This window comes from Cervus elaphus, chromosome 21, assembly GCF_910594005.1.
Source record: "Cervus elaphus chromosome 21, mCerEla1.1, whole genome shotgun sequence".
In the NCBI taxonomy this organism is placed as follows: domain Eukaryota; kingdom Metazoa; phylum Chordata; class Mammalia; order Artiodactyla; family Cervidae; genus Cervus; species Cervus elaphus.
In genome coordinates, this window is record NC_057835.1 from 36,065,474 (window position 1) to 36,079,284 (window position 13,811).

Here is a 13,811-nt window from a genome sequence, read left to right on the forward strand (position 1 = left end):
GCTTTTATTCTGTCTAAATTCCTTCTGAAAACCCTTGATTAACTCTTCATTGACTGTGGGAAAAATCTCCTTCCCTTTTAAAGTGTATTTGGTTTTGTTGAGACATAAATTCTTGTTGGATTTCCAGTTTTGACAATGCGATATAGAGGTGGTTCTATGTTTGACTATCTCTGAAAGATTACTCCTAACACCAAAAGAAGTACACATACAACATAGACAAAATTGAAGACGTTTGTGGAGAGTTGGGGAAGTAGCATAAATAAAATTAATTCCTCACTCAAGAGCCAAGCATCAATCCTTTGTTTTAAAAGCTGACAAGTCAGGTAATTAAACTGTCTTTTCAATATCATGAAGCTAAATACTATGAGAACCAAAAACTAATATAATCAACTATTACATGGTGGTGGCAAGAAGAAAGGAAAGGAAGGAGAACAGAAATGAAGCAGGAGAGGCTTATTTCTTACGGCCTCATAGTGGATAGTTGATACCTATCAAAATAAATAAAAAGTTAAATATGTTATATTAAATCATAGCTACAGAAATAACTGCTAAGTGTTACTTAGTGTTTTTGGTTCTGCATTCCCTTTAGGGTGCATAGTTCATTAGTGACTACAGCAGCAAATATTAATAATTTAATCCTTGTATAACCAAACAGCAAGCAATGTTCTTTGTCTTACACACATACACACACACAGAGTGGGAAGATCTCTAAACACACAACTTAAAAAAACAGAAGGCATAAGATCAATAAATTTGGTCTTAACATAAAAAATAAGAACACGTGCAATCAGTTCAGAAAAAAATCTGCTACACATATAATAAAAATCACTTTACATTTTATAAAAATGCTCCATAAATCCACATTTTATTTATTTCTCTATTTTTTTGGGCATGCTACACAGCTTACAGGATCTTAGTTCCCTGATCAGGGATTGAACACCCACCCTTGGCAGTGAACGTGCTAAGTACTAACCACTGGACCACCAGGGAACTCCCATACAAATCCATATTTTAAAATCTAACAACTGAATCAAGAAAAATGGTAAAGAACAAGAGAAGGTAATGGGAGATGAGTTGACAAAATTTACTATACAGTAAATAGAAAATTATATTGTGTATAGTAAATGACATGATATCATGAATATTATATAATTTATAGCACTAGATGAGAAGGGGCCAGTGGGACAGTAGGGTGGAGAGAAAGAAGGAGCAGCCAGAGCTGAGGCTGGGAGTGGGTAAGGGTGCCCACAGATGCCTTACAGGGGCTTTGGGAATCACTGCTTGTTCAAGGGGAGGAGGCTTAACCCAGTGGAAGGAATGATGGATTTTGATATCCAGCTCTGGCTGTGAGGTTTAAAAGTGATGATAGGGAAGCAAATGGAGAAACAAAAAATATGAATGACTCCAAAAGTCAAATTAAGAGAAATACAAATTTAAGCAATAGTAATAAACCATTGTCTTTCATCAGATTGTCAAAGATTAAAAAACAAAACAAACAAAAATGATGAACAACTATGGCCAAGGGGTACAGAAACAGACACTCTATTATTTTTCTGTTGCAAGTTAAATTGGTTCGATAGCAACTAACAAAATAAAAAAGCACCAATATTTTGATCCTACAATTCCATTTCTATCATATCCTATTGATTTAACAGAAGATTTCCTAATGGTATGTATATAGTGATACACGGGCTTCCCAGGTGGCACTAGTGGTAAAGAACCCACCTGTCAATGCAGGAGATGCAGGAGACTTGGGTTCCATCTCTGGGTCTGGAAGATCCCTTGGAGGAGGACATGGCAATCTACTCCAGCATTCTTTTTTTTTTTTTCCATTTATTTTTATTAGTTGGAGGCTAATTACTTTACAATATTGTAGTGGTTTTTGTCATGCATTGACTTGAATTAGCCATGAATTTACATGTATTCCCCATCACGATCCCCCCTCCCACCTCTCTCTCTACCCGCTCCCTCTGAGTCTTCCCAGTGCACCAGGCCCGAGCACTTGTCTCATGCATCCAACCTGGGCAGGTGATCTGTTTCACCCTAGATAACATACATGTTTCGATGCTGTTCTCTTGAAACATCCCACCCTCGCCTTCTCCCACAGAGTCCAAAAGTCTGTTCTGTACATCTGTGTCTCTTTTTCTGTTTTGCATATAGGGTTATCATTACCATCTTTCTAAATTCCATATATATGTGTTAGTATACTGTAATGGTCTTTATCTTTCTGGCTTACTTCACTCTGTATAATGGGCTCCAGTTTCATCCATCTTATTAGAACTGATTCAAATGAATTCTTTTTAACAGCTGAGTAATATTCCATTGTGTATATGTACCACAGCTTCCTTATCCATTTGTCTGCTGATGGGCATCTAGGTTGCTTCCATGTCCTGGCTATTATAAACAGTGCTGTGATGAACATTGGGGTGCACGTGTCTCTTTCAGATCTGGTTTCCTCAGTGTGTATGCCCAGAAGTGGGATTGCTGGGTCATATGGCAGTTCTATTTCCAGTTTTTTAAGAAATCTCCACACTGTTTTCCATAGCGGCTGTACTAGTTTGCATTCCCACCAACAGTGTAAGAGGGTTCCCTTTTCTCCACACCCTCTCCAGCATTTATTGCTTGTAGACTTTTGGATAGCAGCCATCCTGACTGGCGTGTAATGGTACCTCACTGTGGTTTTGATTTGCATTTCTCTGATAATGAGTGATATTGAGCATCTTTTCATGTGTTTGTTAGCCATCTGTATGTCTTCTCTGGAGAAATATCTGTTTAGTTCTTTGGCCCATGTTTTGATTGGGTCATTTATTTTTCTGGAATTGAGCTGCAGGAGTTGCTTGTATATTTTTGAGATTAATCCTTTGTCTGTTGCTTCGTTTGCTATTATTTTCTCCCAATCTGAGGGCTGTCTTTTCACCTTACTTATAGTTTCCTTTGTTGTGCAAAAGCTTTTAAGTTTCATTAGGTCCCATTTGTTTATTTTTGCATTTGTTTCTAATATTCTGGGATGTGGGTCATAGAGGATCCTGCTGTGATTTATGTCAGAGAGTGTTTTGCCTATGTTCTCCTTTAGGAGTTTTATAGTTTCTGGTCTTACATTTAGATCTTTAATCCATTTTGAGTTTATTTTTGTGTATGGTTTTAGAAAGTGTTCTAGTTTCATTCTTTTACAAGTGGTTGACCAGTTTTCCCAGCACCACTTGTTAAAGAGGTTGTCTTTTTTCCATTGTATATCCTTGCCTCCTTTGTCAAAGATAAGGTGTCCATAGGTTCGTGGATTCATCTCTGGGCTTTCTATTTTGTTCCTTTGATCTCTATTTCTGTCTTTGTGCCAGTACCATACTGTCTTGATGACTGTGGCTTTGTAGTAGAGTCTGAAGTCATGCAGGTTGATTCCTCCAGTTCCATTCTTCTTTCTCAAGATTACTTTGGCTATTCGAGGTTTTTTGTATTTCCATACAAATTGTGAAATTCTTTGTTCTAGTTCTGTGAAAAATACCGTTGGTAGCTTGATAGGGATTGCATTGAATCTATAGGTTGCTTTGGGTAGTATAGCCATTTTGACAATATTGATTCTTCCAATCCATGAACACGGTCTATTTCTCCATCTGTTTGTGTCCTCTTTGATTTCTTTCATCAGTGTTTTATAGTTTTCTATGTATAGGTCTTTTGTTTCTTTAGGTAGATATACTCCTAAGTATTTTATTCTTTTTGTTGCAATGGTGAATGGTATTGTTTCCTTAATTTCTCTTTCTGTTTTCTCATTGTTAGTGTATAGGAATGCAAGGGATTTCTGTGTGTTAATTTTATATCCTGCAACTTTACTATATTCGTTGATTAGCTCTAGTAATTTTCTGGTAGAGTCTTTAGGGTTTTCTATGTAGAGGATCAGGTCATCTGCAGAGAGAGTTTCACTTCTTCTTTTCCTATCTGGATTCCTTTTACTTCTTTTTCTGCTCTGATTGCTGTGGCCATAACTTCCAAAACTATGTTGAATAGTAGTGGTGAGAGTGGGCACCCTTGTCTTGTTCCTGATTTTAGGGGAAATGCTTTCAATTTTTCACCATTGAGGGTAAAGCTTGCTGTGGGTTTGTCATATATAGCTTTTATTATGTTGAGGTATGTTCCTTCTATTCCTGCTTTCTGGAGAGTTTTAATCATAAATGGGTGTTGAATTTTGTCAAAGGCTTTTTCTGCATCTATTGAGATAATCATATGCTTTTTATCTTTTAATTTGTTAATGTGGTGTATTACATTGATTGATTTGTGGATATTAAAGAATCCTTGCATTCCTGGGATAAAGCCCACTTGGTCATGATGTATGATTTTTTTAATATATTGTTGGATTCTGTTTGCTAGAATTTTGTTAAGGATTTTTGCATCCATGTTCATCAGTGATATTGGCCTGTAGTTTTCTTTTTTTGTGGCATCTTTGTCTGGTTGTGGAATTAGGGTGATGGTGGCCTCATAGAATGAGTTTGGAAGTTTACCTTCTTCTGCAATTTTCTGGAAGAGTTTGAGTAAGATAGGTGTTAGCTCTTCTCTAAATTTTTGGTAGAATTCAGCTGTGAAGCCGTCTGGTCCAGGGCTTTTGTTTTCTGGAAGATTTCTGATTACAGTTTTGATTTCCTTGCTTGTGATGGGTCTGTTAAGATCTTCTATTTCTTCCTGGTTCAGTTTTGGAAAGTTATACTTTGCTAAGAATTTGTCCATTTCTTCCAAGTTGTCCAAAAAATATGGAACGCTTCACGAATTTGCATGTCATCCTTGCGCAGAGGCCATGCTAATCTTCTCTGTATTGTTCCAATTTTAGTATATGTGCTGCTGAAGCGAGCACTACTCCAGCATTCTTGATGGAGAATCCCCATGGATGGAGGAGCCTGGAGGGCTATAGTCCATCAGGTCACAAAGAGTCGGACTGACACTAAAGTGACTTAACACACACACATGCATAATAATATACACCTGTACATAAACAAGGATATTAACTGTGTCAAAAAATGTTGGAGTTATTAAAAAAGTCTATGAGTTATGAGATTGGTAAAGCAAGTTACAAAAATACATACAATGGAATATTTTATTTTAAGAAATTATGATTACTAATATATTTGAATTTTTCACCAGTTTTGTTGTGTGTATGTGTGCACATTATTTCCTTTGCTTCTCTTTATCCTCTTTTCCTTTGCTCTATCTAGTTAATTTATCTGACTTTTATTGCTCTCCACCCCACCCCTCCATGAGCTTGGAAACTGTCCATTCTATTTCTGTCCTTTAAGTGGCTTTCCTTAAAATCTCCATTAGTCTAAAATGGTCTCTAACTCTGCTCCAACTTGCAAGTGTTTGAGAACACATGACACTAATCATCACCTCTTTCCCTTCTTCCTTTTACTCTGTTACACTTATAAACATACTTACAGTATAAATCAGAATTCTTACCACCAGATTTTGGGTTACTAAGTCTCCTTTGCTCCATATGCTGATTTATGTCTTGTTTTCTCCTGTGGTTGTGGATTTAAGGTTGTGAACTCCTTCAGGGGCTTTTCATGTGCTCCATTCGTGTTTGTATTCTCAGAAGATAGTTCTGCTTTGGATTCTGCCAGTACGTCTGGGTTTCACTCGTCTCAGATTTTATGCTAATGTTTGGCCTTAGGGTACTAGCTCCCCACACAGGCTAAATACATATGAGCCCCTCTATCCCATATGGAACAGGCTGGCTTTCAATTTCAGTGAACTAAAAGTCACTCAGTTGTCTCCGACTCTTTGCAACCCCATGGATAGTCCATGGAATTCTCCAGGCCTTGTAGTGGGTAGCCTTTCCATTCTCCAGGGGATCTTTCCAACCCAGGGTTCGAACCCAGGTCTCCTGCATTGCAGGCAGATTCTTTACCAGCTGAGCCACAAAGAAAGCCCAAGAATACTGGAGTGGGTAGCCTAACCCTTCTCCAGCGGATCTTCCCAATCCAGGAATCAAACTGAGGTCTCCGAAGAATTGATGCTTTTGAACTGTAGTGCTGGAGAAGACTCTTCAGAGTCCCTTGGACTTCAAGGAGATCCAACCTGTCCATCCTAAAGAAAATCAGTCCTGAATATTCATTGGAAGGACTGATGTTGAAGCTGAAACTCCAATACTTTGGCCACCTGATGAGAGGAGCTAACTCATCTGAAAAGACCCTGATTTAGAAAGATTGAAGGCAGGAGGAGAAGGGGACAACGGAGGATGAGATGGTTGGATGGCATCACTGACTCAATGGACATGAATTTGGGTAAACTCCAGGAGTTGGTGATGGATAGGGAGGCCTGGCGTGCTGCAGTCCATGGGTTCGCATAGAGTCGGACACGACTGAGTGACTGAACTGACTGAACTGATTGTCTTTTTATGATGCTAGTACATTTCCTTCTATGGATAATCATTTATTTTAAATGCAAGCATATCTTTAGTGAAATTTACTTACGTGGGACTGCCATGAATTCTGAGTTGTTGAAGTATTTCTACATATTTTTTGCATTCTTCCTGCGCCCTAAGATCCACACCAGTATTATGTTACTTCCTCTATGTGAGTTTCCCAAACCACAGAATGGCACAAATTCACACCTCACTCCTGCATATGTTATTGACTAGTGTTTTTAATTTCCCTCTGTGCCTCTCAGAAATCTCTGAAGATATCAAATTCCTTAGACAGTAGGGAGAATTTTCTAGTTCTAGTTTCATGGAAGGTGCATTCCTTCAAGCCTGCCAGGTTTATTCATGGCCCTCTGTGATTTACCCTGTCCCCTCTCCCACAACCCGCAGATCATCTCTCCTGACTCAGTTTAGGTCCTAAAACCTCACTCCTCAAAACCTTTATTCAGATCCATAGCTATAGCCTTAGTTTTGCCTTCACTCCTCACTTTTGCATTGAAGAGAATTTTTTCTTTCCTTCTTTCGAACTTGCCTATATAGTTAAAATTATTTTTTCTCATCATATTTTATTCAACATTTCTGTGACTTTGGAAGGAGTGCCATCTGTGTGTTTCTACCTTCACATGTGCACGTGCATGCCAAGTTGCTTCAGTCGTGTCTGACTCTTGACCTTATAGACTGCAGTTTGCAGGGCTCCTCTGTCCATGGCATCCTTCAGGCAAGAATACTGGAATGGGTTGCAGTGCCCTCCTCCAGGGGATCTTCCCCACCTGGGGACTGAACCCGAGTCTCTTACGTCTAACCTGCTTTTACCACGAGCACCACCCAGAAGCTGACCTTTCACAGTGCCTAGAAATAAATGCAAGAGATGAGGATCTTTCAAGATGTGAAAGTGATAACACCCAATCTTAAGACAGAAATCTTAGTATGTTTACCTGAAACCTCATTTTGATTAAAAAAAAAAATTGAATAAAAAGAAACAAAGGGATGAACATCTTACAAATGTAGGCCACCTTAATGACTTATTGCCTAGATTATGGTGCAAGATAGAATATGAAATCATTTGTGAATATAGGTTGAGAAAAATATTTAGCACTTACTATGTGCCAGGCTCTGTGTTAATCCCACTAGGCTCACTAATTAAGCAACTTAATATATATCATGCATTTAATTGTCTGTGCTGATGTTCAACACTAGGCATAACTAAACTGTCCTTTATCTATTTTAATGTTAATCTCAAACCTGGGAGTCCACAGACATATTCTGAGAATACAGAAACATATGAAGTTATAAATATAAGCTACAATAATAATTCACAATAGAAAGTCGCTTTTGTGGAATATAACTTTTCTTCAGTCAAACCTGCCGTAACTGAGTGGGGTACTTTGATAGTAGGGAGAGAGAAAGGGGGCAGGGCACAACCTTTAAAAGAATGACAGCCATGGAGGACATAACATAAATTGATTAGAACCAACTAGGTCCAAGATGGCAGAAGAGTTGACTTCCAATAGACCCCAAACCTCGGTACACACACATTGTAACACAGCAGCTTGTGCTAAATGACACAGGTGCTATGACAGTTCCCAGATCAACCATAAAAGGCCAAAGAGTGAGTGGTGGCCCAATTCCTGGAAATAACTACCCTTTCCCCAAAATAGTTGCAATAATCCTCCCACTCATTCAGTTCAGTTCAGTTGCTCAGTCTTGTCCAACTCTTTGTGACCCCATGGACTGCAGCATGCCAGGCTTCCCTGTCCATCACCAATTCCTGGAGCTTACTCAAACTCATATCCATTGAGTCAGTGATGCTCAATGAGTCCCACTCATTATTTAGCCTATGAATTATCCACCCCTATAAAAACCAACAACCCTGCACCCTGGCACCTCTACTTTCCAAGTTGGCCCACACTCTGTCTGTGGAGTATGTATCTTCTTGAATGAAAACCTTTCATTTCATTATGACTCGCTCTTGAATTCTTTCCAGCTCAAAACCAAGAATCCACACTTGGTGGCCCATGCTAGGGACTCACCTGAGACCTGGGACATAACCATCCCCTCCGGTCCCACTTTCTTTCCTACAACAGTAGGACAAAATGTCCTAGTGCACTGAGGGATGGGAGGGAAATATTTTCCCTGAAAATGAGCCTGTGCTTCCTTCAAGCTTTGGAAACATACCCACTGCCTCTCATACTTGTTCCATGATGAGGTCAGTGTGACAGTTCTTGTGGGTTTTTTGTTTTGTTTTCCCTGAGAATATTTCTTAAGTTCCAGTCTTGTCAGTGCTGCAGTAGGTTAAAAACGGATTTTTCTCACATCTCTTTTTGGGTAGGAAGGGAGATCAGCTCCCATGGTGGTTGGCTGACTTGTTTACAAAAATTCTCAGGAGAAAGGTCTCCTGGGGGAGCCTCCACCTCCGGGGGTGTGGGAACTGGGAGGGAGGGAGGAGCAGCCCAGAACCTCTCCCCTCCTGAACTCAGCTGCTTCCTCACAGCTGAGGTTCTTGCCTCACAGAAAGTTCAACCCTTGGGCAGCCCTGCTTTTCTCATTGCAGTCCAGCATATAAATTTCTTGAGACCCATAGACAAGGCCAAGTGTGTCAATACTTCAGTATTTAATCTAATCTCATATCTAAATTAACATTTTCCTTTGTGGTCTTTTCCTTCTGTGTCTGGTTTCCTTTTCATGTCATTGCCATTAAAGCCATAACCTGCCTCCCCACCTTCCCTTTCTTAACCATAGCATTATCGATAAAATTGGGAGGAGATGTTTACAAGGAAATAATTTGTGGACTTATTTATGTGGGAAAACTGAGACCATGGGAGTCCTGTCCTTTAAATCTCTCAAAGCCCCTCTCTAATTCTCCAGGGGGATTTAAGAAAATTTTAAAAGCCATTTTATTGTTGTAGTTGTCATTGAGAATGTATGGATTTTTAGACAGAGATCAAATATCCATAATTTTCACAATGCTTCCAAAATACATTTGCAGTTCTTTTGTTTCTTTATTAGTTCCTTCAGAGAAATGAACTTTTCTGATCTATGGAAGAAATGGACTGTTTCGTGACATCTGAATGCTTACCTGTAGCAGTATATTTATGGTAATAAGCATCCATGTGGACTGCAGCCAAGAATGATGGACACACAGCTTTGAAGACCTCATAACTGACCATTTTAGTCTGTGAACCTACCGAACTGCAACTTCTCCAACCAACTCTTTTGGAGAGAAGACAAAAAGCATGACCCTAAACCCAGATCCCACTGGTCTATCCAAAAGGCCACCAGAATGTCTCTGCCGTATAAGATTTACAGCTTAGAAAATGTCCAAATACGATGCTCTTTAATTAACACACATTATGTCATGTAAAATCTCCTCTGTCATGTTGAAGCTCCTCCAAAAACAGGAAACTGAAACATCAAGAGATATTTGCCCTCGGTCATCAACTAAGTATGTAACAAAAGTGAATCTCAGGTCTTTTAAATCCAAATTCAACTTTGTATGGAAAAGAAAAATGCTGATTTTACGCTGATTGGAAATTCAGGCTGCTGAATCCAGTTGTACCCCATGTGTGCTGCACAAAGGCTCCCAGTTGAAGAGAGGAGTCTGGTTGAAATTAGATTCTGTGCTCTCCTATCCAAGCCTGCTGCCAACTGGCACAGAGGACTCATCTACCAGAGGAAAGGGTGACTATTTCTTCATAAAATGTGCCCTCTGCTCTCCAGGTCATGTGTCCAGAGGCTTCTTTCTCTTAAGGGGTTTGTATTTTTTCTCATCAAGGGAACTACATAGACTAGAATAAACCCTGGTTAGAACTGTCTAGAAAAGTCTCATTTGAGTGGGAACTTTGGAGGTGGGGGTGGAGGAGAGTTGATAAGTAGCATCAGCCAATTTGAGTTAAGATGTGATCACTCTACAGATTGAGCTAATGGAACAAATTCAGTGCATTTGTTTTTTGTTTTCAGCACAAGGATTTTCTATCTCTTGAGGCTGAAGTTGCTTCTAGACAGAGACTCCCAGATAAGAGCTTTGTTGCCACTCTGTTTTGCCCTTCTCCATTCTTTCCCACCTTACAAGCCTCCAATGAGCTGCTTGACTATCTGAATTTTTTCCACAGGTTAAGAATACATAATTTGGACTTTTTACTCCCTTCTATATTACCCCGTATTATAGTATCTACTTCCCCAACAAATAAATCCATATTAAAGGTCTGACATGTAATAATAAAGTAAGATGTTATCATTCCCATAATCGAATCATTTTGGAGAATGTCAATTTTGAAGTTCCAATTCTTAAACATTAGGAGGTTTTGATGCTGGAAGTATAGGCATTGTCATATGTGAGTGTGGTAGGCAGCCTTCTAACATGGTGCTGGCATTTTTATCATCATGTAATCTTTTCCCCTTGAGTGTGGACTGGACCTAGAGATTTCCTTCTAATAAATAGAATACAGCAAAAGTGAAGGGCTCTTTTTTGCGAGTTAGCTTGTAAGAAACTGTGGCATTTTCTCTCAGGCTCAGCTTGTGTACTTGCCCTGATGGAAGGGACCAGTTGGCAAAGAAAGAGGGTTGCCTCTGGCCAATGGTCAGTGAGGAACTAAACCCCTCAGTCCAGCATCCTACAAGGAACTGAATCCAATCAACACTTCATTAGAGTGAAATTGGATGCTGATCCTTCCCCAGTCAAGCCTTGAGTACAGACCCATCCAGGACCTTGACTGCAGCCTTGTGAAGGATCCTATAGCGGAAGACTTAGCTAAGCCTGGATTCCTATCTTAAGAAACTGTGGGATAATAAATAAGTGACCACTAAGCTTCAGGGTAATTTGCTATACAGCAATAGATAACTAGGGAATGGCAACCCAATCCATTATTCTTTTTTTTTTTCTCCCCTTTATTTATTTATTTATTTTTTCAGTGGGTTTTGTCATACATTGATATGAATCAGCCATAGATTTACACGTATTCCCCATCCCGATCCCCCCTCCCACCTTCTTGCCTGGAGAATACCATGGACAGAGGAGCCTGGCAGGCTATAGCACATGGGTAGCAAAGAGTCAGACCCCACTGAGCGACTAATGCTAAGGCAATAGAGAACTAATACAGCAGGTGCGTAGCCAATATTTAGGTAAGTGGAGTTTTTTCTGACATTCTATTATTTAGACAGATGCCACCTGAGGTTGGGGGTGGGGGACAAATTCTTGATTCAAATTAGAAAGTTTCAGATAGGCTTTATGAGGCATATTATAAACTAAAATTTAAAAATAAGGCATATTCTCAGCTATTTTTATCAAGACTAGTTGAAATGACTGTTAGTTTAGAGTTGCATGTGAAAGATCAGGTTATCCTTCACTGATAATAAACATAAATAATAATTCACTGAATAAGCTGATAATTCACTGATAATAAACAAGATAAACTGTGTAGGAAAAAGACAAAGGACTAATTGGGTGATCGTGGAAAAGTTACTTAACATTTTAGAAATTTCTTGCATTGCAGAATGAGGCAATCAGACTAGAAGATTTCTAAGGCGCCTCTGGGTTTAAATCCTATGGATGAAATTTAGCTGCTTCTAGAGTCACCAAAAAATAAATAAATAAATAGCTTTACACCAAAAGTCTAACTTTCTGTTCAACATTCCTCTGTGGACCATTTATTTCCCTTAGGAATTCTGAGGCTCTCCCAGAATTATCAGATACAAATATCAGAATCCATAAGTTGAATAAGTGAGATATTCGATGACCAAAACTAGACCACTCTTGAAAGGAGTTTACTTCTAACAAGACTTAGGAAAAAATAGACACACACAAGAGAAAATCCTTGTGCCCTTAGAGAGAGCCAAGAATGCATAGGTAGCATGAATGCTCAAGAAGCAGTAAAAAAGGCATGAATCATAAAACAAAATATTGATAACAATACATATTTCTGATAAAATCCTGACAGCTGAAATATATGGAGAACAGTCATAAGACTACAATTCAGTCATAAGACTAACAACCCAATGAAAACATTAGTAAAAGGTTTCAGTACTTCTCAAAAGATGTGCTAATGGCAAATAACCACATGAAAACATGAAAAGATGCTGAATAACACATTGTCACTGGGGAAATGTACTTTATAACCACATGAAAAGTCATGCATTGATAATGGGAATGTAAAATTTTGGAAAATCTCTTTGGCAGATTTTCAAATAGAAAACCATCCACCCATCCCATGAACCAGCAATCCTACTTCCATGTATTTAACCAGAAAAAATAAATGCCTACACAAATCTTGATTTCAAATAGTCAAAAACTAAAAATAACTCAAAAGTCTACCAACAACTGAATGGAGGGACTTCCCTGGTTCACTGGCTAAGACTCCACACTCCCAACACAGGGGGCCTAGATTTGATCCCTGCTCAGGGAACTAGATCCCACATGCCTTAATATCAATGTATGACCAAAAAAAAAAAAAAAAAAAAATTAAAAAAAAAAAAAAGATCCTGTGTGATATAATGAAATGAAGATCCCAAGTGCTATAACTAATACTCAGTACAGCCAAATAACTAAATATTAAAACAACAAGTAAATGGATAAATAAAATGTGGTATATTCATACAACAAACTGCTACTTAACCATAAAAACGAGCAAAGTGTGGACATACGCAAAACATTGCATGCGTGTGTGCTAAGTTGCTTCAGTCATGTCTGACTCTGTGCAATCCCATGGACTGTCACCCACCAGGCTCCTCTGTCCATAGGATTCTCCAAGCAAGAATACTGGAGTGGGTTGTCATGCCCTCCTCCAGGGGATATTCCCAACCCAGGGATTGAACCTGCATCTCTTATGTCTCCTGCATTGGCAGGCAGGTTCTTTACCACTAGTGCCACTTGGGAAGCCCATGCAAAACATTAGACGAATCTAACATCTTTACATGAAGGAAGTCAAGAACAAAAATTACATATTGAATGATCCCATTAATAAGAAATACTGAAAATGCAATCTAAAATGACAAAGAGCAAATCAGTGGTTGCCCAGGGCCCGAGTCGGCCAAAGGAATGGATAACAAAGGGACGTGGGAAAGCTTCTGGGGCTGGATATAAATACTTTGTATTTTGGTTGTGATGTATGGATTTGTCAAAGCTCTTTGGACTATTCATTTTAAATGGATGTCATTTATTGCATGTAAATTATACTGTAATAGATTTAGTTTTAGAAATGACCTAGAGGTGGGGCAAGAGGGGAAAAAAATCATAAGCAGAAAATTCAGTGATTGAGTGGGGCTTCAAATGAAAGACTTCATTCAACAGGAAGTAAGATTGAAGTGGATTTGGTTTTGAGCTTTGGAAAATGCGACTCAACTTCCAGATGTAAGACGGAGGTCTTTCTTTACCTGTCAAGTGTCTTTATGTGTAACTATATTTCACAGGTCTTGTTCT

General features: G+C 38.9%; 1 non-coding gene across 1 annotated transcript; it reads right to left on the bottom strand.

Moving 5' to 3' along the window:
- Window positions 1-4,730: 4,730 nt before the first annotated feature.
- Window positions 4,731-4,837, bottom strand: LOC122679741. Its single transcript, XR_006336526.1, has one exon. It is a non-coding gene; the product is annotated as a U6 spliceosomal RNA (small nuclear RNA).
- Window positions 4,838-13,811: the final 8,974 nt, after the last annotated feature.